This window comes from Mastigoproctus giganteus, chromosome 7, assembly GCF_048544385.1.
Source record: "Mastigoproctus giganteus isolate SK-2022 chromosome 7, ASM4854438v1, whole genome shotgun sequence".
NCBI classification, from domain to species: Eukaryota; Metazoa; Arthropoda; class Arachnida; order Uropygi; family Thelyphonidae; genus Mastigoproctus; species Mastigoproctus giganteus.
In genome coordinates this window covers 14,242,284-14,268,813 of record NC_143581.1, presented here as the reverse complement: position 1 = coordinate 14,268,813, position 26,530 = coordinate 14,242,284, and the positions used below count along the sequence as shown (strand labels likewise).

The 26,530-nt window shown below is 36.5% G+C and overlaps 1 protein-coding gene across 1 annotated transcript in view; it reads left to right on the top strand.

Annotated features, from left to right (window-relative positions):
- The first annotated feature begins 1,127 nt into the window (after positions 1-1,127).
- LOC150082541 (ras-related protein Rab-31-like) overlaps positions 1,128-26,530 on the top strand; it is a 65,780-nt gene continuing 40,377 nt past the window's right edge. The window contains exons 1-2 of the mRNA XM_090377837.1: positions 1,128-1,193; positions 21,803-21,882. The gene's annotated coding sequence lies outside the window, so the exon portion shown is untranslated. The remainder of the gene's footprint in view (positions 1,194-21,802; positions 21,883-26,530) is intronic.

The following is a 26,530-nucleotide window of genomic DNA, read 5'->3' as shown; positions in this document are numbered from 1 at the left end:
AATTATCATCTTGGAAGATCCAGTTTCTGTGTTACAAAAAATGCGACACAGCAGGGTGTACGTGATCTGCTGGTAGACCTGATCAGTGAAACATTAGTCCATACACACCACGGATCCTAATTGTTACCATCAAAACCTGCCCCATATTAAGCAACACCCTCACTTGCATGGATATTGGGCACCATTCCCAATGGGTCCACGGACTCCTGCAGCTTGTGCTACACACGAAGGCGTCTGTCGGCTTGCTGCACCAGGTATTTAGACTCATCCGACCAGCACATTGTTTTTAGTCCTCCAGTGTCCAACCAACGTCTTGTTGACATCACAGCATACGCCGTCGACGATAATAACCGGTAAGAAGAGAGCGTTTCTGGGGTCGTCTGCTGTGCATGCAGCGCACCGTCATTTGGGTTGTTGTTGCATTCCGTATATTGTATGGCGACGTCAACTGTTGTACAGTGACCTGTCCTTGAGTCCGTACAAGGTGCGGAACCCTTCGCTTACCACGAAAATCCACCTTGTGTAATTCTTTACGGTTCTGTCGGCAGGCGGTGGTATGATATGTTTTACACCATTCTTTTTACACGACCTGAGACCACACGCAGTTTACGACAATATACACGGAGCAACATTATCTTAGTCGCTGATGCTTTTAAAATCCTACATCAAGACCAACAACGTAATTTTTTCTTCCTTTTTTATTTTTTTAGCTTAGAGTTGTGGTGTGACTGCAGTTCAGTATGATAAGCCACTGGTTCAAAACTCAGAAGAAGGTTTTAAGAGTTAGCCCTCTCCTTCGCATTTTGCGAGGTATAGTTCACATTCTTAAAAAAACTTTCTTTCCCTCCCTCCTGGTCACAATTTTTTAGGCCTGCTGATTTATTCCACTAAGTTTCCTTTAGCTGAATAAATAGGTCCATTAGCCACCAAGGCTGAAATTATTTATTTAACTACATTTAGCAAAGATAGGTAGCGGTGTTGTCGTTTATGTTTAGAACACGTGCTTTCCTTACGGTGGGTGTCATCAATTGGATAATTGCTGTGTTGAGGACGTTTTTGATGAATGACTGTCAAAGTTAGGTACGTCGTAGTTGTATTAAAAAATATTTGCTTGCCGTTTTCTTAAATTCCTTCTTTTAATCACTTGAAGTCTTTGTAATAAATTATTCGCATGTACAGATTCCCAAATTCAGGTGAGCATTTTCTAATTTTTTCCCATTTTAGAGTGGTTATGTATTTTTGAACGCTCAAGTAGAAAAAAAGTTTCTTGATAAAATAAAATAAAATAAAATTTAAAAATGGATAGTAACCTATGATTGTGGGTAATATTGAAATTACCCACAATCATAGATTATTTCCAAATTGTACATCAATAGAGCCAGGACCATGCATTATCTTGGAACACTGGGTTGTGTGTTTTATGTGAAAAAGCTCCCCCCCCCCCCCTAGTTTTATTATAACAATTTAACAAACTCGTAGGACCCCTTTCATGTCGAGGCCGGATGCTTCATCAATTATAACCTCCTTCCTTTTGGACGAGTCTTAATGGAATGTGGTGAATCGCTACTGTTTGTTTGCCTTACTCTAGTTTATGACTAGAATACTCCTTTTTTGGTTGCTTCAGTGTAATTCTTTGAGCGTTTTGTGACCGAAAGGCTTTAAAAAAATTAATTAAATTAAAAAAAAACGCAGAATTTTTATTTCTACAATGGCAAAAAGTGTAGGATTCTGCAAATTGATATATTTTTATAATTGCATTTAATCATTGTAAATTTAAATTAAAAATTGGTTAAAATCACAATTATTATAATATGTATGTGAAAGGTGCCTTGCTTAACTCCAGACAGCATTTAAATTGTTTAATTAATAGCTGTCACTATTTTGACTGTTTTTTTGAACTGTATCACTAATGAATTTATTAGGGGACTTGGATTACAGGAAAGTCCCAGTGGAAACTGTAGTCAGAAATTCACAGTGGTATATATGACACATAGTTTTGTAAAATCTTGCACTTTACAAATTATAGAATGCTTTAAAATCTGGCATATTTTACAAAAAAAAAAAAAAAAAAAAACACACACACACACACACACACACATTACAATCTGGAGTTGCTAAGAAAGCAATCAGGCACTTATCAACAATTGCATTTGTTGTTAAGAATACACTCAAAAAAAGGTTGACATTTTCCTCTTTTAGCAATTACTTACTCAGTAATCATTATAACTTAATGTAAACTGCCCTTGAAATTACCTACGTGGCTGGTCATATGGTGCTTGTGAGCTGGTGACCAGTTTGATGTCACTTTAGAACAGCAGACAGTGGAGAGAGAGAGAGAGAGAGAGAGAAAATGCCATGTAGGTACAGTGAGAAAATATGCTTTGTTAAATCTGCAGTTCTCAATAAATAGCAACTTGCTAATGCCCACAAAAAATAAATTTAATTCAGTACAACCAAGGTTTTTTGTCATTATTATACCTATTCATTTTCATGCAGCTTGTCAGCTGCATGACAAGTTATAATGGCAGCAAAAATGAAATTTGGGGATCTATTATTAATTGAGTTTCTCCACACTATGTAAATGAGAATGTCATGTCAGTTGATAAAAAAATAATTGCACATATTATAATTCTTCCTTAAGAAGAATAGTTTTTCTTAATTAGCATCTTACTTAATTTACTTAGTACACTGATCTCATATTGCAGAAGCATCTTCCACATGAATTGCCCTGATATTTCACTACTCCAAATAAAACAATGCTTCAGTGGAAAAGTATATTGCTATTTTATTTAAAATGTTTTTCACTGTCTGGCCTCAAGTTTAGACTCTGAAGTCTCATCAGTTTAAATGCACAAGTACTAGGTATGCATTTAAAATTGACATTACATGATGTTTGCTGAGACTTTAATTTGTTAAAACATAAACAAATGGTCATTTACATTTTTAACTGCCAGCACTACCTTTTTAGTCATAAATGTTTACAGATATAATCAGTTTAAATAAATGTGCTTTTCCAAAACTGCTCAGCCACTAGATATTCCTCTAAAATCCAGAAAATGTTAAAATTTTACACCTCTTAATTCTCAGGTGTGCCAGATTTCAAAGAATGTACTAACCTGTTACAAGCAAACAGGTCAGATAGTTAAAGAAATTGATTGTTTGCTGTGTAGGCGTGGATGTTGCATAATATATACATGGGCTGATCATGTAATTCATGAAATAGCAGTCATCATCATCAGCCATTTTCAATCCACTGCAGGATGAAGGTCTCTTCAGCAACTTTCCAGTTCCTTCTGTTTTGTGCATGTGCTGGAGGGTTTGGTTTTTTCCTCCTCATGCTGATCAGGTGTCTTGAAGGGAACCACTCTACACGTTCGTTACCACCTAAGTGACGCAACAGGGCTTACTATCGAGAAGGTGTGCATGAGTGGATTTTAGGGAGGCAGGCCAACCGGACTTCTTCTAAATCTTCTGAAATAGAAAGATATTGGATCCATCAGTGTTTTAGACTTAGTGTCTGATAACATACAGAATGCCTGTTTCCCTCTAAGCTCTGAAATAGCAGTGCCACTGTACAATTACTCCAATTTTGGTGGATGGCAGAAGAGTATATATCCAAGAATACTCTGACACAGTTGCAAGTTCTGACATGTTTGGTAGTTGCAAAGTGGCCTTGGGTTATGTGCTGTTAGTGTGAAGCATTCTGTGAGCTGCATAATGGAAGATTTGAGGACAGCAATGTTTTGTCATTTGCTGTTTTGTTTGATATGATATGAGTGCCTACAAAGACTCTGAGAGAAATGTCAGAGGTTTGTAGAGACAAATGTTTGAAGAAAACTGCAATTTTCAAGTGGCACAGGCATTGAACAAGGTTAAGAATCTGTGGCCACTAAAGACATGACCATTTATAAAGATCTGTTAAGAAATGGCTTCTGGGAGTGATTCTAAAAGTGGATTCATTGGTGGTGCAAGTGTATGCATCTTAAAGGAAATTATTTCGAAAAGGCAACAGCACTGGCAGACCTCAGAAATGAAGATTTAAAATTAAGTTAGGTCCATTCTTTAAATTAAATGATCGATCATCATTTCTCAACTATTAAGAACATATTCCATATGTTCTCAATAGTTGAGGAATGGTAAAGCTTACTGGGTGTTCTGGTGGATCTCCTTTGGAGCAATCTCCTTGATGCTATTTACACTGATTCCAATGTTACTGCAACTTCTGAAAACACTCCTGATAGGCTTCTTTTGGTGTAATTCCTGTGCTGAGTTTTGAATTATTTCTTCATTTTTTGTATATCTGCAACCTTTCAAGGGAACTTTTGCATTTTGGGAAACAAAAATTTCATAGGGAGCTAAATCTGATGAGCATAGTGGGTGGGGAATCACAGTGATGGAGTGCTTTTTAAGAAATTCTTGAATGCAAATCACTGAGTGTGCAGGGGCATTGTCATGATGAAAGTGCTAATTCCACAAAGCTTACTATTCCAGCCATTTTCTGTGAACAGCATCAGACAATTGCAGTAGAACTATGTTCCTGATTTGACTGTGCAGGACAAATTCATAATGAACAATGCTCTGTGAGTTAAAAAATATAATAATCATGATCTTCGCATTTGATTGAAATTGTCTTGCTTTTTTGGACCTTGGAGAAGATGGAGCCTTCCATTGAGAGGACTGTGCCTTTGTTTCCAGGTCATAGCCGTTTACCCATGATTCATCACCTATAATGATGGAAGAAACAAAATGAGTTAGCAGCAGCTTGATGGAAATTCTAACATGTGATAACTTGCAACTATCAATGATCAGCAGTGAAGGTGCAGGGCACAAACTTGTCTGAAATGCATTGCATTCCCAAATGTTGTGTAAAATTGACTGATGTCTTGTAATAAATACCAGTTTTGCAGTGATAGTCAGTCACTCTGTTCAGATTAAATCATTGGTGTTTTAAGTTGAAGGGCAACTAGAATGAGGATAATTGGCCTTTCGCAACTTTGCTGACCACTGAAAAGTCTTTGAATGACATGTAGTGTCTTCTTTAAAAGCTGATGTTTTTAAAGTTTTGTGGATTTCCATTACAACATTTTCCTAATTTGATTAAAAGCTTGATGCAAATTCCTACTAAAATCACTCATCTTAAAATGCAGTGAAATGCATAAAGCACCTTCTATTCAACGTGTGCTAGTTCAGACAGACTGTCTGCAGACAAACAGGAAATTCATGAGTTACTATGAGATGAGTCAACAAACATGACAATTTGTCACAACTCACTATAATTTTTTGATACAAAATCAGTCCCAGAACTTTTTGATTACATTTCATATATCACAGAGGAATTACCCAGTGAGCATTTTACAAGTGTGTGTGTGTGTACTGACATAATAAGAAACTTTAAGAGTTTAAATTATTTTGTGTATATTGCACAATTACTTGATTTATTAAAGAGCAAAAAATGATAGGACATATCCCCCAAAATTAGTTAAAGCATAATGAACTTATTTAAATACAAAATGGTAATGGATATCGATTTACTAACGACAGTTTTTTTTTTTTTTTTATGTGAACCCCAAACACGAGAGGTATTAGAACCTATAGTACTTAGTACCGTGCTTGGGTTGGAGGTTGAGAAGACGAAAGAAGATATTTGTTGACATTGGACTTGAACTTCTGTAGATTGTAATTTTCAGGAAATACATATGAAGGAAGGTTGTTCCAGAAAACGGCAGTTGAATGAATAAATGAGGAAGATGAAAAGTTGGTTCTGTGGGTTTGAAGTTGGACAGTAAATGGATGTTGGCTGGTGGCAGCACGTGTTCGGACTGTTTTGAAAGAGAGAGCGAGAATTATAGAAGCCAATTCAGAAGAGCCCATGGAAGTATGTAGAAGAGGCATGCAGCAGAAACAGTACGTCTATGAGAAAGCGAGTGGAGAGACTCTGTTAGAGATGAATCATTAATTAACCTAACTGCCCTCTTCTGAATGGAATTAAGAAGCCTGAGAGAGGTTTTGGGGGCACCACCCCAGATGTGGGAACAATATTCCATGGTAGGGCAGATTTGCGATTTATACAGAGTGAGCAGCTGTTTGAAAGAAAAGTAACGCCAAGAGCGAAAGAGAAAACCAAGTTTTTTAGATGCAGAGGAAGCAATATTTGTAATGTGCTTGTGCCAAAAGAGATTATAAGTCAGGGTAATCCCCAAAAGAGATATATCATTTTGCCTAGAAATCGGAGTGTCACTAAAAATAAGCATAGGAGCAGAAGAATCCTTTTTGCGAGATATAAGACAAGACTGAGTTTTAGAAGGGTTGAAATCAACTAAGTTGTCTTTGCCCCACTGGAGAATTGCCTGAAGATCGGCATTTAAGGAATTGGTAGCAAATTTTCGAGAAATTGAAGCTGATTGAGCAGGACAAGGTTTCTCAAAATGGAAAGTGGAATGCAATGTGCTATCATCGGCAAAACTATGGATAGGATTTCCAGTCAATGGAAGAAGGTCATTAATATACAAGAGGAAAAGAGTGGGGGAAAGAACTGAACCTTGGGGGACACCGGCATTAGTGGAGAAGTTAGAAGACAGAGAGCCATCTACCATCACCCTCAGTGAGCGATCAGAGAGAAAACTGGATAACCAATTACTAAAAACAGTTGGCAAACCATAAGATGGAAGCTTGTTAAGAAGACCTTTATGCCAAACACGATCAAAAGCCTTTGAGATGTCAAGAGCAACTACTTGTGTTTCACCGAACCTTTCCATTGAATTAGTCATTAAATGGGTAACATAAGCCAGAATATCACCAGTTATTCAAGTTATATCATGGCACCCAGTTTATATATAAAATACAGTCGCTCCCCTGCTTACGTGATACTTGACTTACGGAAATTCGACTTTACGTAAGTTTTTGCTGGCCCGTGCAAACTTAAAAAAAATCATGGAAACATTTTTGCAACCTGTAAGAATAAATGGAGATATTGTGAAAATATCATAATGTGAACCCAATAATACATTTTTTTTTTTTTTTTTTTTTTTTTGGTAATTCATTGCAAGACCTCGGAAGTTGAAATTTTCGCTATATAACTAAGCTATTTATCTCTCTAAAAGGTCATATTTTTAATGGAAATTGCATTACACTTTCATCGTTTTCATATGTTCCATTATAAGAATCAATTTTGAATGCCTTTGTGATATTTTTCGAAAACACAATTTCTGGACGTCACTATCATAAAACTATAAAAACAATTTGCACCTTCCAGTTTATTGGGATTTTCTGTTGGCGCAATCTATGTTGGTAGTAAACTCTATCTTATTGCATTTGATAACTGGAATTGTGTGGGTTTTTGCGTTATGGTATTATGGTGAAATGAATTTCCCTTCACTGAAATCTTCAATTGTATTGCACAGAATTAGGTCTCGCTGCTTCAACAGGGATAGTACGCATATAAAAGAACATGTTAAAGGATGAACGCATTTAAGATCAACAGTGATCACAAAACAGCGTTCAGTTGCTATACCAAAGATGGAAAAGCTAAATAATATGGATGGAAATATCAGATTCAGGAGCAAGTGCCCCTGAGTCCAATGGCCATTCAAGCAAAAGCAAGAAGTATTTATGAAGATATTAAGGATAAGTATGGCGACCCCCAAGCCAAATTCGTGACAAGCAATGGGCAGGTTTAATAGGTTCATGCTTCGCTCTGGTTTCCAAAACATTAAAGTTGTGGTGAAGTCGCCAGTGCCGATTCTGCAGCTGCAGAGAAATTTTGTGAAGTGTTGGAAAAACCCCTTCTAAATCTCCACAGCCCTCAACATCCGCAGCAGCATGCTTATCAGCTGGAGAGTTAATTCTGGCAATAATGCTCGAAAGGTAAAACTTGCCGATGTTATGCCTATCCCCTCTCTCTTTTTGTAATTTTATAATTTTGAAATTTTTTCCATTTTGTACACTTTTGTAAACTTTCCTGCGCATGAGATAAAAATTTAATAAATAATTCTATTTACATGTTCATTGAACATTTCTTTTTTTGCTTCAATCAAATTTGCGAGTGTTGCATAAGCATTTAGGGAAATTCCGACTTAACGTAGAGTTTTGCGGAACGCAATCCTTATGTAATTTGTGGGGAGTGGCTGTATTCTTACAGCTTTCTGTTTGTAGGGTAAATCATCATAGGTATGTTACTTTGACATTTGTCTGTCATTCCAACCTCTTGCTGCATAGTTCCATAAGCCAGTCCCCAGTTAATCAGGCAGTTCTGGATTTAGGCATAATCTAAATAAGCCATAGCTTAGGGTCCTTGCTATTGTGGGGGGGGAAGACTCCTTGCCTGTTTTTTTTTTTTTTTTTTTGTGATAATAAAAATCTACAATTACATGTTTTGTGGCCTCTTTATATACTTTGGCTTAGAGCCTCATAATGTCTAAATCAGTTGTAATCAATGATTGTAACACTGACATCTTTTATGCCATATCAGGACTTTAAAAAAACTTCAGTAAAGTGCTGTTCAATCATTTTTTCAGTCTCAGATACCTATAAGATTTGTGTCCAGCCTTCTGTCTTCCTTTTACTCAATAAATTGATTTGCAACTTGCCTTATATTATTGAGTGTAAATATATTACTACCTTGATGTTTGTGGAAAATAAGAACTGCATGATTGTTATTCACTTTGTTTGGTTTGTCACCATTCTTAGCAAAACTGCCTTTTGTTATTACACATTTTGTAGGGGAAATTTCTAATAAATTAATATATGAATTATATATATTAATATCTACATAATATATCTATATAAATAAAGTAATAAATATATTTATCTAAATAAATTAATAAATGCCTAGATGACAGAACTGAAATTAGTGCTTGTTGTGAGGAACTCTGTCTGTATTGTTATAGAATGGCTTTAATGTAACAAATCTACACATGTAAGTTGAAATTAAGGTGACTTGCTGTTTCTGTTGTATGTATTAGTATTAGCCATATTTCACAAGAAGCCTCAGGCTTTTGCTGCACAGGTTGTTACTTAATTTTAGTTACATTAAATCATTCTACAGTAGCAACAGTGAGTGTGAGTTCCTTATAATATTAATATGATTACATATCTAATAAAATCAGTAATGGATACATGAATTACACTTAATAGAAGAGGAAATCAGTGTTGGTTGAACATGGCTTATAATTAGTGGACCTCCTCTCCACCCAAAGAGGCTGATCTACATGATCTTTGCTTCCTTGCATAATTGTGCCAGCACTTAATACCAGTTTTAACACAGGCAAAGCATTTCATTAACAATAAACTCACAAAAACTGTACATTATACTGACTTTTCCAAAATATTAGAGGTAGTAATAAGTTGGCTCTCTTTCAGCAAAGATTAGAGTAGAATTTCTCCCTAGAATTGATTCCATGAGGTATACTTAGGTATTATCCATAGTGATGTTAGTTTGAGTACCTGAAGTGAAGTTTGTTCACTTCAGGTACTCATTATTCATCATCAGTTGTTAGTTACTTGCTGATGTATTTATAAACTGTCTTCATTTAGGTAGATCAACTCTGGGGACTGAGCACCAAATCTGTGACATATTCCATATGCTCTTAAAACCATCCTCACATACGAGGGGGTATATAATATATACCCCTCGTATACAAGAGAGAGGGGGAGGGGGTACCTATAGGTACCCCCTCCCTCCCTCTCATGCCACATCAAGAGCTAATACTCGTAAACTTTGCTTTGTATAAAGTGGGATTTTCATCTTGGAATGTTCTATTATCAGCTGATGCAACATAGACACTTCAAGAAGAACTAGCCCACAACAATACTTAGGTACACTCAAGAGTTAACAGCACTCTCAGAGGCTTGTATAGATGGTACACTTCACTGGACCCATTGCTTCATGTTGCCTCTTCCATATATCTGTTAATGGTAAAAAGTGTGAAACAGGATTAGCTAATGTTGCCATTATTTGTGACACTGCAAATGGTTGACTGTTCTACTCAGGAGAAGATTATGGAATGAATATAGCTGTATAGACCATTGCCATTAGCTCCTGATGTGGCATTGTTTGATGTAGGTAGCCCCCGCCCTCTCTCTCTCACACATTGAAAGTGCTCATGATATTCCAAGGTTGGTTGGAAGAAGATACTCCTTAATAAGGACCAGTGACTTCTGCAATGTTAATGAAAATCAAAACTCAGTGCCTTGTGTTTGCCTCTGCAAATTTTTCTGATTGATAGCCACTGATTATAAACCCCTGACAATCTGTACTGGTGTAACATCTGCTGTTGCCCTTAAGATGCTCCCACTGTACATGCATGGCGCCTCTGTAGCCAGGTGGGAAGGAGCAGCAGTGCGTAGCACATGCTTCTTGATTAGACCGGGGTTCGAGCCCGTCACCACCAAATACGGAGGATGCGGAAAGGTCAGGGAATGACCACCGCAAATCCCGGAGCAATATGGCCTTAGTTGCTAATGCTCTTAAAAAAACCCAAATAACTGTACATGCATAGAAAATTGTCTCCCTTGTGAACTTGCTCATATTGCCTACTTTTTCTATGGGTGAGCTTTAATAATGACACTGAGGCTGTGCAGCTCTATTTATAGATAGGCTGATTTCCATGGATTACTAAGTGACATGTTTCATTTATATTTTATAGGAAGCACTCTCATTTTGCAGTGTCCAGTTCTCTAATATTTTGGTTGAGCTGTATGGTTTTACTATGTTACCATATGCTTATAAATATGCTTGCATACAATAACTAATAATAATTAAATAACAAGTTTACTTGGAGATGTAAATGTGGCATGGAAATAGTTCTCACTAGTTGTTTAATCAATAGTATTAACTTTCAGATTAACATTAAACTAAATAATTTTTACAAAATTCTTAATACTCTTTGCATGGAAAAGATGTAATGCAATTAAAATTGATTTTTTCCTTTTCACATAGGATTTAATTCATTATATTGTCACTATCTGTTGCTCATATTTATTTTATGAAAGGTGCAGTTATTTAAAATGACATATGAGGAATTGAAGCTGTGTTTATTAGGAGTAAGTATGGTTATTAGGAGTAAGTATATGTTACTTTCTTTTATATATTTGATTAATTGCATATTTTTCATACTTAAAAATAGTATACATTCCACAAATATGGAATGTATGCTGTAATAGCATGCATTCTGCTATGTACAAGCTTTATAACAGCATACTTTGTACTAAATAAGTGGTTCCAGGCCTATGTACCATATGCATATATACATATATTGTTATAAATCAGCAGTTATACCTGTGTACCACAGGTATAACTGCACTGTACAGGTTGAGAACTGCAGATCTAATGATCTGCAGTTCTCAACAGAGTTAAGTATACGGGGTGATTCACTACCAGTGCGACAAACTTGCAGGAGGTGTAGGGGGCACAAAGACGAATCGGAATCACATAGCATTGCAGGGTCCGAAATGCCTTTGTCGTGCGGTAGAGGACGTTGAACGGGAGGTCGCGTGAACAGCAATCCCGCTGGAAGTCAGCATTTGCAAACCGGTTCCCGAGGCAGTAGGATGGACGAGTATTCAAACGTTGAACTGGCCGACATGCACCTCGTGTATGGAGCTGCGGACTGTAACGGGCGCGCCGCTCTGCACTTGTACCCAGGAACGTGTCCCGCACAGGCATGCTCCTCATCATACGATTAAAATCGTATGATGAGAAGGTTACGTGAGACTCGTTGTTTCACGAGAGGTACCATGAATCGAGAGTGAATGACGAGGACGCCAGACAATGAGGAGAATGTCCTACGTCTTGCAGAAGGCAATCTGAGTACGAGTACTCGAGTGATAGGCCAACGATTGGGTATTTCCCAATCCACTGTATGGAGGATACTGTCAACAAACCAAATGAGTTCATACCATCTGCAATGCATTCAATCATTGGAGCCTGCGGATTATTCACTCCGGAGGACTTTTGCTACTTGGTTTCTTCAACAGAAACAGTTCGCAAATGCTGACTTCCAGCGGGATTGCTGTTCACGTGACCTCCCATTCAACGTCCTCTACCGCATGATGAAGCCATTTCGGACCCTGCAATGCTATGTGATTCCGATTTGTCTTTGTGCCCCCTACACCTCCTGCAAGTTTGTCGCACTGGTAGTGAATCACCCTGTATATGTCATACCTGTAGAATGTACGATGGTACACAGGCAAAAAATAAAAATGGCATTTGAGAAAATGTTTCCCCCCACCACTATAAGTGAAGGTAAGTGAAGAAAAATTGCAGATTTTGAATTGAAGTATGATTGGCTGCTTACTAGTTGGTGCATGGCTTCAAATTGCTGTGGAAGTTAGCATTGAATGAAAAATGCCAGTTTACTAAAAAAAAACAAACTATGGAAATATATCTAGAAAAAAAAAGTACCTAGCAGAAAAAAAAAGGAACAAGTGCATAATTGGAGAAATAGCAGTAAGTGTGGGGAAGGGTTAATTGATTAATCAGACTGCTGTTCTGGACAGAATTAAGTTTGAGAGGCTGTTGTTGTTGTTTAGTTTTTAGGAGCATTAGTAACTAAGGCCATATTGCTCCGGGGATATGCAGTGGTCATTCCCTGACCTTTCTGCATCCTCCGTATTTGGTGGTCACGGGCTCAAACTCTGGTCTAATCAAGAAGCGTGTGCTATGCACTGCCGCTCCTGCCCACCTGGCTATGGAAGCACCAATTGAGAGGCTGTGAAAGTACTACCAGGTACAATATTCTGTATGTATATGAAAAGTTAACTATATGGGTTAAATGTTTGATGTTCGCTATTATTTTTGGTATGCCAACTAAAAATAAGCAGCATCGGAACTTCCATACTCCTTGTTCTTGATTGTCTGAGCAGTTAGTATTAGTAGTGGCAAGTGATGCAAGAAAGCAAGCTTATACGGCATCAGCCAAAAAATAAAAAAACTTCCCATTTTACTTATCCAATCCCTTCAATAGTTTTTCTAGTTCTTTGTTGAATTTATTTATTTAAGCTACAAACTTTTGCAACTACAGGTTTATCAGATATGAGGCACAGGAAAAATGTTTCCTGTGCCTCAGCTTCTGAAACTGAAAACACAAAGAAATTTGGTATTTATATATTTTAAGGTGAGCTGTAGACAATAGTGTAAGCACCTTGGGTAAAATTGTCTTCAAGATGATAAACGAAGCTTTGGAGAGATAAGTGTTAGCATTTTCAACAGCTTGTAGGACTGTTGGCAGAAATTCAATTCAGAACAGTATTTATGATCTTGGCAAGATTGGTTTAGATGAATTGGAGCCTGAGAACATGAAAAATTTGATTTCTACATCAGCTCCATAGAACATCCAGGATTCAAAACTAGGCCTTGATTACTTTTACATATTAAGCACCTTAAGAAGTCCCAAGAATGACTTTGATAGGTTTGGCGCATAAAGTCTATCATGTATGCTGTAACGACATAATGAACTTGTAATTTTAATTTGTTTGAGAAATAATGCAACATTGCATTGTTTTTATGAAACCAGTATGTAGTTCTTATAGTATTTCAAAACCAAAATTTATGAGGAGGCCTTCATCCACTGCAGGATGAAAGCCTGCTCAACAAGTTTCCCACAATTGCAGTTCTGTGTTTTCTGTTGCCATTGTACACCAGCAAATTTTACAATTTCATCTACCCACCAAAACACCAAAGATGACTTTGATATTTTTCTTCAGCATTTAGAGTTAAGTGGTATCCATTCAAAAATTCATTTGGTCCATTTATTGCCAGTGCTTCTTGATATGTGATCTGCCCATTTCCATTTTAAGCATTTTGTTCTTTCAATAATGTTGCAAACCTTGGTTTGTTGATCAATCCATGCATGTATTTCAGTCTCTTTTTTGGTTATGTTCAAAATTCGACACTCCGTACTTCTCTGTGTTGATCCTCAGTCTCTGTAAAGCTTTGGCATTCAATGTCCATGTTTCATAACCATATGTTAGGACAGGGAGGATACATTGATCAACTTTTGAGACGGAGTGGAAAGTTTGTCTTGAAGACTATTAAGCTTTCCAAATGCTTGCCATCCAAATTTTATGCACCGTTCAGTTTCCATCACGATGCTTGCATCTGTTGAAATTTCTTGTCCAAGGTAAGCATACCTTTCCACTTATTCTAGTTCTTGCCCATCAGCCATGATTTCCTTTGATCCAGTAAATTTGTTGAACATAACCTGTATATTCTTGCTTCTTGCTTTCAACCTGTGGTTCCTCAATGTTTTGCTGCAATTCTTCTGGATCATTGGCAAAGAGAATGATATCATCTGCAAATCTTAAGTGATTCAGGTAATCTCCATTTATTTTGAGTCCTTCATTATCCCAACTTAGCTTGTAAAAAATTCCTTCTAAACAGGCAGAAAATAGTTTTGGGGAGTTTGTCTCCTTGTCAGAAACCCTAAACTATTTTCTGCCTGTTTAAAAGAAATTTTTGAACTTTATCATTGTTGACCCATATTGATGCAGTTGCCTTTTCATATATTGATTAGAAAATATTGACAAGTTCTGTCTATATCTTGGTTGATTAAGACATTGATTATTTCTTGTTTGCTTTTTCATAGTCAATGAAGGCTAAACATAATGAAAGGTGGCATTCATTGTGCCCCTCTATAACTTGCTGAACTGTTTGGATATGATCCATTGTACTGAAGCCACTCTTGAAACCTGCTTGTTCTTTGGGTTGCATTGCATCAAGTATTGTGCCTATTCTTCTTGCAAGTATCTTTGTGAAAACCTTGTAGACAACTGGCAGTAGGCTTTGTTCCAACAGTTAACTATCCTCTGGCTTATGACAAACTTCTGTACTTCTATCCTGCAACCATCCTTCCTCACTTTTTGAATTTTATGTTCCCTCATGTGTGTAGTCTAAGCAAGAGGGAGAGTGCTATCAGCATTGAGCTTGCTCAATCCATTCAAAGCCTTAAACACCTCAATCAGATCACGTCACAGGTGCCTACTCTTCGATGCTGTGATTTGTAGAACTGCAGGCTTTCCTGGTAAGATCATCTTTTTGTTCACTTCACCAATTTCTTCATTTTAGGAAGGATGAAGAAGGATCTTCATACTTCCTAAAATGAGACCTCCAGATCTGTATGCAGTACTCAAGATGTGGCCTAAACATTGCCTTGTACAATGGGATAATCATCTTATCTCTGCTAGCACATCACCACCAAATATGTAGAATGCGGAAAGGTCAGGGAATGACCACCGCATATTCCCGGAGCAATGTGGCCTTAGTTGCTAATGCTCCTAAAAACCAAATAACAAACAAACTCTGCTAGCAAAGTACCTGTGTATCAGGACAAAACTGCATGAACTGTCCTGTCAGCCTGTCTGCACTGCTCAGAGAACTTCATATCTAACTGTACAATTAGCCCCATGTCTTTTTCTCTTCCACTCAACCATCCCTTTATCTATAGCAGTAACTTACCTTTAATTTCACACTACTCCAATTTATATAGCAGTCTTTATGTGCAACAATTAAAGAGTTTTTCACAAACAAAGAGGCCTTAAGATACTTTTTCTTTTGTGTGCCCTGAGGGCTACAATAACCCTATCACCATAATTGTAATAAAGTTTAAAAGTGCTTTACGTGTATGTAACATTTTAAAATGAACTTGACTGGACCTGCTTGCACTTTAATGATGGTGGGACTGTTAGTAATTCTGGATATAACCTCCATGCACAAGCACACTGTGGGTGACCACCCAGGTGTGAACTAAAGTAAGCAGAGGTCAAGGTGTGGCGCCAACACCACATAGAGGAATGTTGCCCCTCTGTGTTACCAGGCAATACTAGGTGGTAGATGACTCTCATCAACCGGTGCAATACCACCACTTTGCTTATTGGAGTCTTGAAGTAGTGGAACCCTTGTTTAGTCTCCAGAGCTAAGTTCCGGCCAACCCATCCCCATCTCTTCCATTGTGCAGTATGACTGATGACTTTTGAGGTTATGATGAACGTCATGGCGAGATCCAATCTTCCTTACATTTCGAGGATACAGCTCTAAAACAGCGTTTGCAGATTGGTTGCTAGTTAGTACACTGGACCGAACCTATTGGTAATTCTTTAGGAGACTTCCGGATCAGCTAGTGTATAATCTTGCTACCTCTACTCTGCCAGATAGTGACTAGAGGGAGTCTGAGTAGTGTGTATGCGAGGGGGGGGGGCATTGTCGAGGTCACGTTATGTCAAGAATCTGGGTATATTCTTACCATGTGTACGCCATATCCAAAAATTTCATTACTTCATACAGCATGTCCCCCCCCCCCCACTTTTTCTTACTATTGTCTATTACTCTATTAGTTTGAATTGTCAAACTAATAGAGTAAGCTTATCTGCGAAAAGATCTAACCCCCCCCCCCCCCCAAAAAAAAAAAAAAAAAAACTTCCTAGTTCATTTCACAAATATATGTGGTCTCAATCCTAATCTCAACGATGTCTTTCCACTTGCAGTCTGCCAAACCCTATGTACTTTTTCTGACAGAATCTCAGTTATTGGTTGATTCAACTACTATTCATCTCAGTTGCCCAAATTATTTGCTGTATGATTCCTTTTGCCTTTCCATGCCTCCATTCAATGCCTCCTGTGGTCTTCTTTGAAAAGGATGTCAGAAGGATTTTGATGAATCTTGATGCTAAGAAAGCTTCAGGTCCTGATGGTATTTCTTCACTTGTTCTCAAGACCTGTGCTCCTGAACTTACTCCGGTTCTTTGCTGCCTTTTATTCTCTTTCTTATTCCAAAGGTGTTTTTTCTTCTGCTTGGAAATTTTCTCATATCCAGCCAGTTCCTAAAAGGGTGACAAATCCTTCCGAACCAATTATCATCCCATTGCAATTACTACTACTCTTCATAAAGTAATGGAGAAATCAATTAACCGCCAACTCTTAAACTATCTAGAAACCTTCCATCTGATCACTGATCACCAGTATGGATTCCATCAGTGTTGATCCACTGGTGATATTCTGGCTTATGTTACCCATTATGGACAAATTCAATGGTAAAGTTCAGTGAAACACAAGCAGTTGCTCTTGACATCTCAAAGTCTTTTGATCGTGTTTGGCATAAAGGTCTTCTGAATAAGCTTCCATCTTACGGTTTGCCAACTGTTTTTTGTAATTGGTTATCCAGTTTTCTCTCTGATCGCTCACTGAGGATGATGGTAGATGGCTCTCTGTCTTCTAACTTCTCCACTAATGTCGGTGTCCCCCAAGGTTCAGTTCTTTCCCACACTCTTTTCCTCTTGTATATTAATGACCTTCTTCAATTGACTGGGAATCCTATCCATAGTTTTGCTGATGATAGCACATTGCATTCCACTTTCCATTTTGAGAAACCTTGCCCTCCTCAATCAGCTTCAACTTCTTGAATATCTGCTACCAATTCCTTAAATGCCAATCTCTAGGTAATTCTCCAGTGGGGCAAAGACAACTTAGTTGATTTAATTCCTTCTAAAACTCAGTCTTGTCTTATATCTCGCAGAAAGGATTCTTCTGCTCCTATGCTTATCTTTGGTGACACTCCGATTTCTAGGCAAAATGATATATCTCTTTTGGTGATTACCCTGACTTCTAATATTAGCATTAGCATTAGTAGAGGCATTTGATGCAAGAAAGCAAGCTTATGCAGCATCAGCCAAAAAAAAAAAAAAAACCCACTTCCACTTCACCCCTCTGTTCGTTCAAAATACCTGTCCAGCTGAGCCTTAAACTTATTTAGGCTATCAACCTCCACCACAAGGGATGGCAGTCTGTTCCACCAACCAACCACCCGCTGGCTAAAGGCAAATTTCCGCACGTCTATCCTACATCTGTCTTTCCTCAATTTGAATTTATGCCCTCTCAGGTGATTTTTCTGAGCTAGAGGAAGAATCCCATCAGCATTGAGCATGCTTAAACCATTCAAGGCTTTATACACCTCTATCAGATCACCTCGCTGGTGCCTAGTCTCCAGACACTGTAATTTGCAAAACTTAAGCCTTTCTTCGTAAGAGCACCCTTTTGTTCCATTCACTAATCTTGTTGCCCTTCTCTGTACTCGTTCCAGCAGCTCTACATCCTTCTTGAAATGAGGCCTCCAGACCTGTATACAGTACTCTAGGTGTGGCCTGACCATTGCCTTATACAAGGGAATAATCACCTCCTTATCCCTGCTGGAAAAATTCCTGTATATCATTGACAATACTCCATGAGCTACCCTTGCAGCCAGTCTGCACTGCTCAGAGAACTTCATATCTGCCTGCACAATCACCCCCAAGTCCCTTTCATTCTCTACCACTGTCAGTGTAGTACCACAGAGTTGATACGTTGCTCTGGGGTTGCTTTTTCCCATGTGTAGTACTTTACATTTGTCAATGTTAAACTTCATTTGCCACCTCTCAGCCCATCTGCTCAACCTTTCCAGATCCTGTTGCAGCAGCATAGTGTCAGTAGTGTCCTTGACAACCCTGCCAACCTTTGTATCATCTGCAAACTTGGACATTAAGCTTGATATACCATCATCAATATCATTTATAAATACAGAAAACAATAATGGACCCAACACTGAGCCCTGAGGGACTCCACTAATAACATTAGTCCACGATGAGCAGTGTCCATTGATTACCACTCTCTGTCTTCTCCCCCTCAACCACCCCTTTATCCATAGCAGCAATTTGCCTCCAATGTCACACTGCTCCAATTTGTGTAGCAGTCTTCCATGTGCAACAGTATCAAAAGCCTTTCTAAGATCCAAGTATATAATATCAAAGTTATTCCCTGCATCCAGTTATTTTGTGACTGCATCATAGTATCCAATCAAGTTGGTCAGGCAAGACTTCCTCTTAACAAAACCATGCTGTGTCTGAGCTATAACTGAAGTCTTGTCTACATGATCCTGCAGTGCTTCTTTAACCAGTGCCTCCATTAATTTTCCTGGAACAGAAGTTAAGCTCACAGGTCTATAATTACTTGTGTCAGCCTTTGATCCTCCTTTGTGAATTGGGGTCACATTTGCACATTTCCAGTCTATGGGTACCTCCCCTGAGTCCAAGGAAGCTCTCATAATTATGGCTAAGGGTTTGCTTACTTCCTTTGCTGCCTCCTTTAATATAACTGGATAGATCCCATCCACCCCGGGTGCCTTTCTTGTGTTTATCTTCAACAGTTTCTCCTCCACTTTACTCCCAGTTATTTCAAGATTCTGTAGCTTACTGCTAGAGTTGAATACACCTCTGGCATTCCCCTTGCTGAATAACTCCTCATGTGTGAATGTCGATGCAAAATATTCATTTAGTTTGTTAGCTACCTGAGCAGGATCATCAACAGTTGACCCATCAATATCAAGTGGACCAATCTGATTCATCCCCTTCCTTCTAGAGTTTACATAAGTAAAGAACTCTTTGCTGTTTTTCTTTGCATCCCTTGCCAAGGATTTCTCGTAATCTACCTAACCTCCTTTGTAACTTGGTTGCATATCAACTTGTATCTATCATAGGCTTCTGTGTCATGTGTTAATTTGTAAGTATCCCATGCATTTTTCTTCTCTGCCATATGCTTCATTAGTTCATCTGACATCCATTTTGGCCTAAACCTTGAGCACAAGCACATTACAAATATTGCTTCCTCTGCATTTAAAAAACTTGGTTTTCTCTTTCGCTCTTGCCGTTACTTTTCTTCCAAACAGCTGTTCACTCTGTACAAATCGCGAATCTGCTCTACCATGGAATATTGTTCCCACATCTGGGGTAGTGCCCCCAAAACCTCTCTCAGGCTTCTAGATTCCATTCTAGAATCTAGAAGAGGGCAGTTAGGTTAATTAATGACTCCTCTTTAACAGAGTCTCTCCACTCTCTGTCTCATATACGTACTGTTTCTGCTGCATGCCTTTTCTACAGATACTTCCATGGGCACTGTTTTCCTGAATTGGCTTCTAATTCTAGCTCTATCTCTTTCAAAACAGTCCAAACACGTGCTGCCAACATCCATATACTGTCCAACTCCAAACTCACAGAACCAACTTTTCATCTTCCTCGTTTATTCATTCAACTAACGTTTTCTGGAACAGCCTTCCTTCATACGTATTTCCTGAAAATTACAGTCTACAGAAGTTCAAGTCTAATGTCAACAAATATCGTCTTTCGTCTTCTCTATCTCCAACCCAAGCACGGTACTAAGTACTATAGGTTTTAATACATCTGGTGTTTGGGGTTTTCATTTAAAAAAAAAAAAAATCAAAGTATCTGTTAAGTTAGGGCTACAGCTTCAAACTTTATTTTGGTTGTGAAGAATAAGACCATGATGCTCAAACACTCATTCTCTGATCCCCGAATAATTTTGTCTTAGCCCTCTTGTGACCACTTTTTCAATAAGTGGGAAATACCTTTACAACTACCCTATATATTTTTACTTAATAGTTTGCACAAAAATAGGAAAATAGAATTTCTCAGAAAAAAATAGTATACCTGGTGAACATTTATTTTTGTTTAAATTTGTTTATATTGACTTTTTTGGTAGGACTGTGATTTCATACTTTGATCCTGGTGCCTGAGTTTTGCAAGGGGTAAACTTTTTCTAATGCCTAGATTGGAACAAATTTACCAATTATGGATTGCTGTACACAGATGGTTTCATAAAAATTGTTGTTGGTGTGTTTATTTTTACTTGTTTCTGTTTATATTATAATAGTGGGCCTGAGCAGTAAAATTTCACCATAGTTTTATAATTTTTTAATAATCTACAAATAATGAAGCAAATTGTTACTAAAACTCTTAGTTCACTAAGATTGTTTGTGTTGAGAGAAATACATTACATGTTGTTCATAATGAATTAATACAAAATATGTATAACACTAATTAAATGGTGAATATATGAATTGTTATGAGTGAATAACTGTAGAAGAGGTTCTGTCCTCCAGTTAATCTCAGCTTTCACTCTTTTCTGATTAAGATTGATGACAGGATTCAATATGGATTTCAGAAATATTGTCAATTATTAAATAGTTCTACTGTGTGGGACTTTAGCTTGTTTTAATACACAATGAAATTCACTTCATATGTAATTCAAGGTTTGTCAGACAAGAAAAGAAGCCTAGTGCTATTTTCAGAAGAAATATGGATAGGATATGCATTAATGAAAAGTCACTAATATACAGAAGGAAAAAAGCAAAACATTTAAGGTACTTAATCATCATGAATTGTTATTGAGTGAATATCTGTAGAAGAGCATTTCTCTCCTCCAGTTAATCTCAGCTTTCACTCTTTTCTGATTAAGCTTGATGACAGAATTCAACATGGATTTCAGAAATATTGTCAATTATTAAATAGTTATACTATATTAAAACAAGCTAGACTTTAGCTTGTTTTAATACACAATGAAATTTACTTGATAACAAAGGTCAACTGTGGTTTTGATAACAGTTGACCTTTTGATTTTGATAACAGTTGATAGCAATTTACTTGAATCAGTACAATTTATATTGTGTTTTTCTTGCCTTTTATAATTAGAGACCTAGTTTTATCTTTGGTGTCTCATTGCACATGATGACAGATTTGCTCATTGTCTTTAAACCTCAACTGATGATAGAGTACCTTAATGCTTTGCTTTTTTCCTCCTGTATATTAGTGAGTTTTCATTAATGCAGATCCTATCCATATTTTTTATGAATATAGCACTAGGCTTCTTTTCTTGTCTAACAAACCTTGAATTGCATAAACAACAAAAACTATATTTTTTTTGGAATTCTATTCATATATTAACATGTGAAATAAATGAAAATATACTTTTCTGTTTATTTGATTTTAGGATTCTGGTGTTGGAAAGTCCAGTATAGTGCAAAGATTTGTTAATGATGTTTTTAATCCTGCATCAGAAAGTACAATAGGGTAAGGCAACATTTTGTATTTCACATAGTCAACTGTTATTTTATTTAAAAAAAATTAAAAATATGTAATATAATAGTATTAAAAATATTATTCTTAAATGAAAATTTGTTTACAAAGAATTTATAGAAAATGATCTAAACTTTGCACATATTGATGTCAATTCAGCATGCATAATTCTGTGCTTTCATGCTGACTAACCACTCAGCTGGTGTTGTGCCATTTGCCCTAAAGACTTCTCTTAATCTAGTGTCCCCCATGCTTACACTCACAAATCAGCTGAAGTATTCTGTAGCTTGTTTGATTTCAAATCCGAATCAGGTCTCTTCCATTAAGAATAGTCTATAAGGGATCGTGAATAAAAACTTTATGTACTGTATGGCTTTTGTACTCACCATTTGAATTTCATTTATCAAGTTTAATGTTCATATGTTACATTCATCATTACATTTACTAACATTTATCAGTAAGTAACCATCTTTGATGAAAGTTTTCAAAATTATCCTCACTTTAATAGTGCTCAGGTATGCATAACTCCTGTCATTTCTGATGGTAAATTGAACAAATTGTGTGTTCAAATTGGGGATTATTGACTATCAGATGCTACGAGAAGAATGCTGCCTGTTAACTGACTGCTGCATTGTTGGCTGTCCTGCCAATCAGGGCTCCCACTCCTGGGTTTTTCCACCCAGATCTGGGTTTTTTGATTGTCATCTGGGTTGATAGGTTTTTTTCACAAAAATATCTCATTATCTGGGTTTTTTCGGTAATTTTTAATTTTAAGTCAAAATTTATTTTTATTTCTTGTAAATACAAGAAAATTTAATACATTTAATAACAGTTTACAATTTTCTTAATTTTATATTCTAACAATACTGATCATAATTTGTAATATCTCAAGTGCTTGTACAAAATACTACAAATGTAAAAGGATTTCAAAGTTTTCGCAGGGTTCTACACTATGAAATTATGCTTACATGTTCATACATGTAAGCATACATGTTCGTGTTACTAACATGTATGCGCAGCCTACTGAGCAGGCGGAAGGCGGTCTTTACTGCACAGTCTTTAGTGATCGTTCGTGGTATTATTGCATTATTTGGTGTGATTTTTACATTTATGCGTGTACTACATACAGTGATATAATAAATTTAAATTGTAGTGGCTATTTCTATTTTATGTTAATGGATTAGTGATTTATTTTTTATTTTATAGAACATTTTAAATAAGATAACTGCTAATTAGCCATACCCACAAATTTCCCACAATGTCTGAAACTTGTTCTCCACAGAGAAAGATGAGTAAACGGTGGTATACTCAAAATTTTAGAAATGAATGGTTAGAAGATCCGGAATTAAAGGATTGGTTGAAAGAAGACAGTAATGAAAAAGGTGCATCTTACTGTATTTGTTGTGAAATAAAATTAAAGAATGCCAATAAATCGATGTTACTAGCGCATAAAAATACAGTTAAACATAAAAAAAGTGCAAATATTGCTAAGACAAGTTCAACGTTAGACACGTTCTTCACAAAACGTAAACCTACGGAGAATGAAGAAGTAGCAAAGGCAGAGTTAACAATTGCTGCACTCATTTCTGAGCATAATATTCCATTTGCGCAATGTGATCACCTTATAGAAGAATGTAAGAAAGCATTTCATGATAGCAATATTGCAAAACAAGTTCAGATGAAGGCAACTAAAGTCTTATCTTATACAAGATGGCATAGCCCATCATGAAAAAATATACATTTCTAACATATGCAGAAACAACAAGTTTTCAATGATAATAGATGAAAGTACAGATTTATCTTTATCGCAAGTTCTAGCTGTTGTTGTTAGATATTTTGATATTCAAAAACTTGATGTTGTAGATGTGTTACTTGACACTGTTTGTGTCGAAAATGGTACTTCAGAAGGGCTTTATCAAGCTGTAAAAGATCTTTTCATAGAAAAAAAACATTCAAATAAGTAATCTCGTTGGCTTTAGAAGTGATAATTGTGCCACTAAGAGTGGGTTCCAGTCATTGCTAAAAAAGGATGTACCATCAGTATTTATAATGGGATGTGTTTGCCATTCTTTTGCATTATGTGCTAGTCATTCAGTCAAGGTACTACCGTCATATCTAGAAATATTTATAAAAGATATCTCTTGTTATTTTTCCCGTAGTAGTAAAAGATTAAACGAGTTCAAAATGATTCAAGATGTTGTAGACACTGCTAAGCATAAAATCCCCAAATTAGCACAAACACGTTGGTTATCCCGTGGCAATGTAATAAAAATTATTATTGAGCAGTGGGATGCGTTAGTTCTTTATTTTCAGTCTCAATCAAAAATTGACAAAATCGATGGTGCAGGGAATATTTACAATATTCTCCAAAGGATCTAAGGATCACCAAAGGAACTAAGCATATGTTGTTGTTTTTAGGATATGTACTGGAGAAAATAAACTGCCTGAATATTGAATTTCAATCTGAACATTTCAGATTGCACTTACTTCATTCAATGGTTTCAATTGAGTATAAAAATATTCTTAGTTTTTTCATAAAAGAAGAAGTCATTACTTCGTGCAAGCTGGTTGAAATTGATCCAAGCAATGCAATAAATCATAAGCCTCTGAATAAAATATATTTGGGAGGCCGTTGTATGTCCTTATTAAATTCAACACCACTTGGTGACAGTGAAAGCAGGTTTAAAAATGATTGTTTAAAATTTCTTGTTGAACTTTGTATGGAAATCAGAAAAAGATTTCCTCTAAATGATGATGGAATTATCGCCAGTCTCAATGTTCTTGACCCAGTAGTGATACATGATCGTGCCAATTCGCCATCCTCAATTTTCCATTTAGCAATGCAGTTCCCTCACCTTGTTTCTGAAGACAAACTAGATCTTCTAGATGATGAATGGAGATCATTTCGTTTAAATCAAGATTTAGATTTCTCTTACAAAACCATCCCCGAGTTTTGGTATCTGTTACGTAATGTAAAAGATGGCTTTAATAATTCTAAATATGAGATTTTATCTAACTTTATGACCAGTCTAACTATTTTACCTCACTCTTCGGCAAGCGTAGAAAGAATCTTCTCCCAAGTAAACCACATAAAAACAAAAGCCACAAACTCCCTTAAACCAGAAACTGTGAAAAATCGACTAATGGCAAAACAGGCGATAAATAGATCTAATCAAAATTGCTATACATGAAAACCTAAATCAGAATTGGTAAAAGAAGTCATACAAGGAACTTGTCATAAAAGATATGAAGAACATTTGAAAAAAATGAAAGAACTTTAAAAAATAAATGTGGAGGGAACTGAATGAGATGAAAATTCTGATTACAATTAAATAAAAGATATTTTTGCATGGTAAGTTTTATCTTATTTGTGTTGCTATACTATATGATGAAAACTAGGTTTTTTTTGGGTTTATTTAAGTTGCAATCTAAGTTTTTTTAAAATTTGTGAGTGGGAGCCCTGCTGCCAATGGAGGCGTGAACTTTTGGCCATCCTGGAGTATAAAGAAAAATATTTCTTCAGAAAGAGAAATGAAAACGAGTTGTCAAACTCTTATTCTGACCCCTTTCTATTGGCATTACCAAAAGTGTCTTTTCAGTGCTGCTACTTATTCTAAGTTTTCAACAACCTGAGAAGTTTTTTCCCAGTATGCATTGCAAAAATTATGCACAAATCCTGCTGTTGCACAAGGTAAATTTTATATATTGCCAAAAGTTTGTTCCACACTGTCTCTTAGTGCTTCTGTCTGCATCTTGAGCTACTTTACTTTGACTTGCCCAGTACATTTTGAGATCTGGGAAGCACTTGTGGCCAATGCAGTGGGTACAAATTGCCATTCTAATTGTGTGGAAAGGCCTGAGTTCAACTGTTGTCATGAAAGGAGAAATCTTTTATAGTTAGCCGGTCCTTGGTGAAGGTATAGGGTATTTTAAAAAAAATAACTATTTTGTGCAGTATTATATGCCTGTCAGTTTTGCAAGACAATTAAAGTAGTCACTGTTATTTATTTTTTTGCATTTAGTATAATGTGAAAAATGAGCTTTACATACTACTGCTGATAAAAAGAAACTGATGATATCTAAAATAAAAGGAAATGCAAGGATGTTGATGGAGTATGTATCAAATTTTATTAGTATTGGGGGAAAAACTAATTACCCTATTCTTGGATGAGTTGTGGCATGCTAACACTTTTACATTACAATTTCAAAGTTTGAAATTGAATTTAAAATTTGAATTTTTTTTATATAAGAAATGTTTGCTTACTACTGATCTAATAAATACATTGGCTTGTAATTTAATTCATAGACAGTAAAAGTTGTCTAAAATTTTAAGGTCGACTTATGTGCTGAGTATAAAATTGTTGGCTTGAATTAAAGGCAAACACTTAGCTTAGAAAGACAAAAATTAATACCACCATATTTACAATTTACTGCAATATATATTTTTACACTAATATATATTGTTGCACACCTTTTTAAAACCAAAGAATTTGGATTTTAAAAGGTGAGCAACAATGTAAAAGCGAAACATTTTTTCATCTTCTTCCTCAGACGAAAACAGTTATGAAATTCATTTTGGGTTTACTTTTTAAGTTCTCAAATTAAAACTTAGGGATCGCTAATTTTTTATGACAAACAAGCT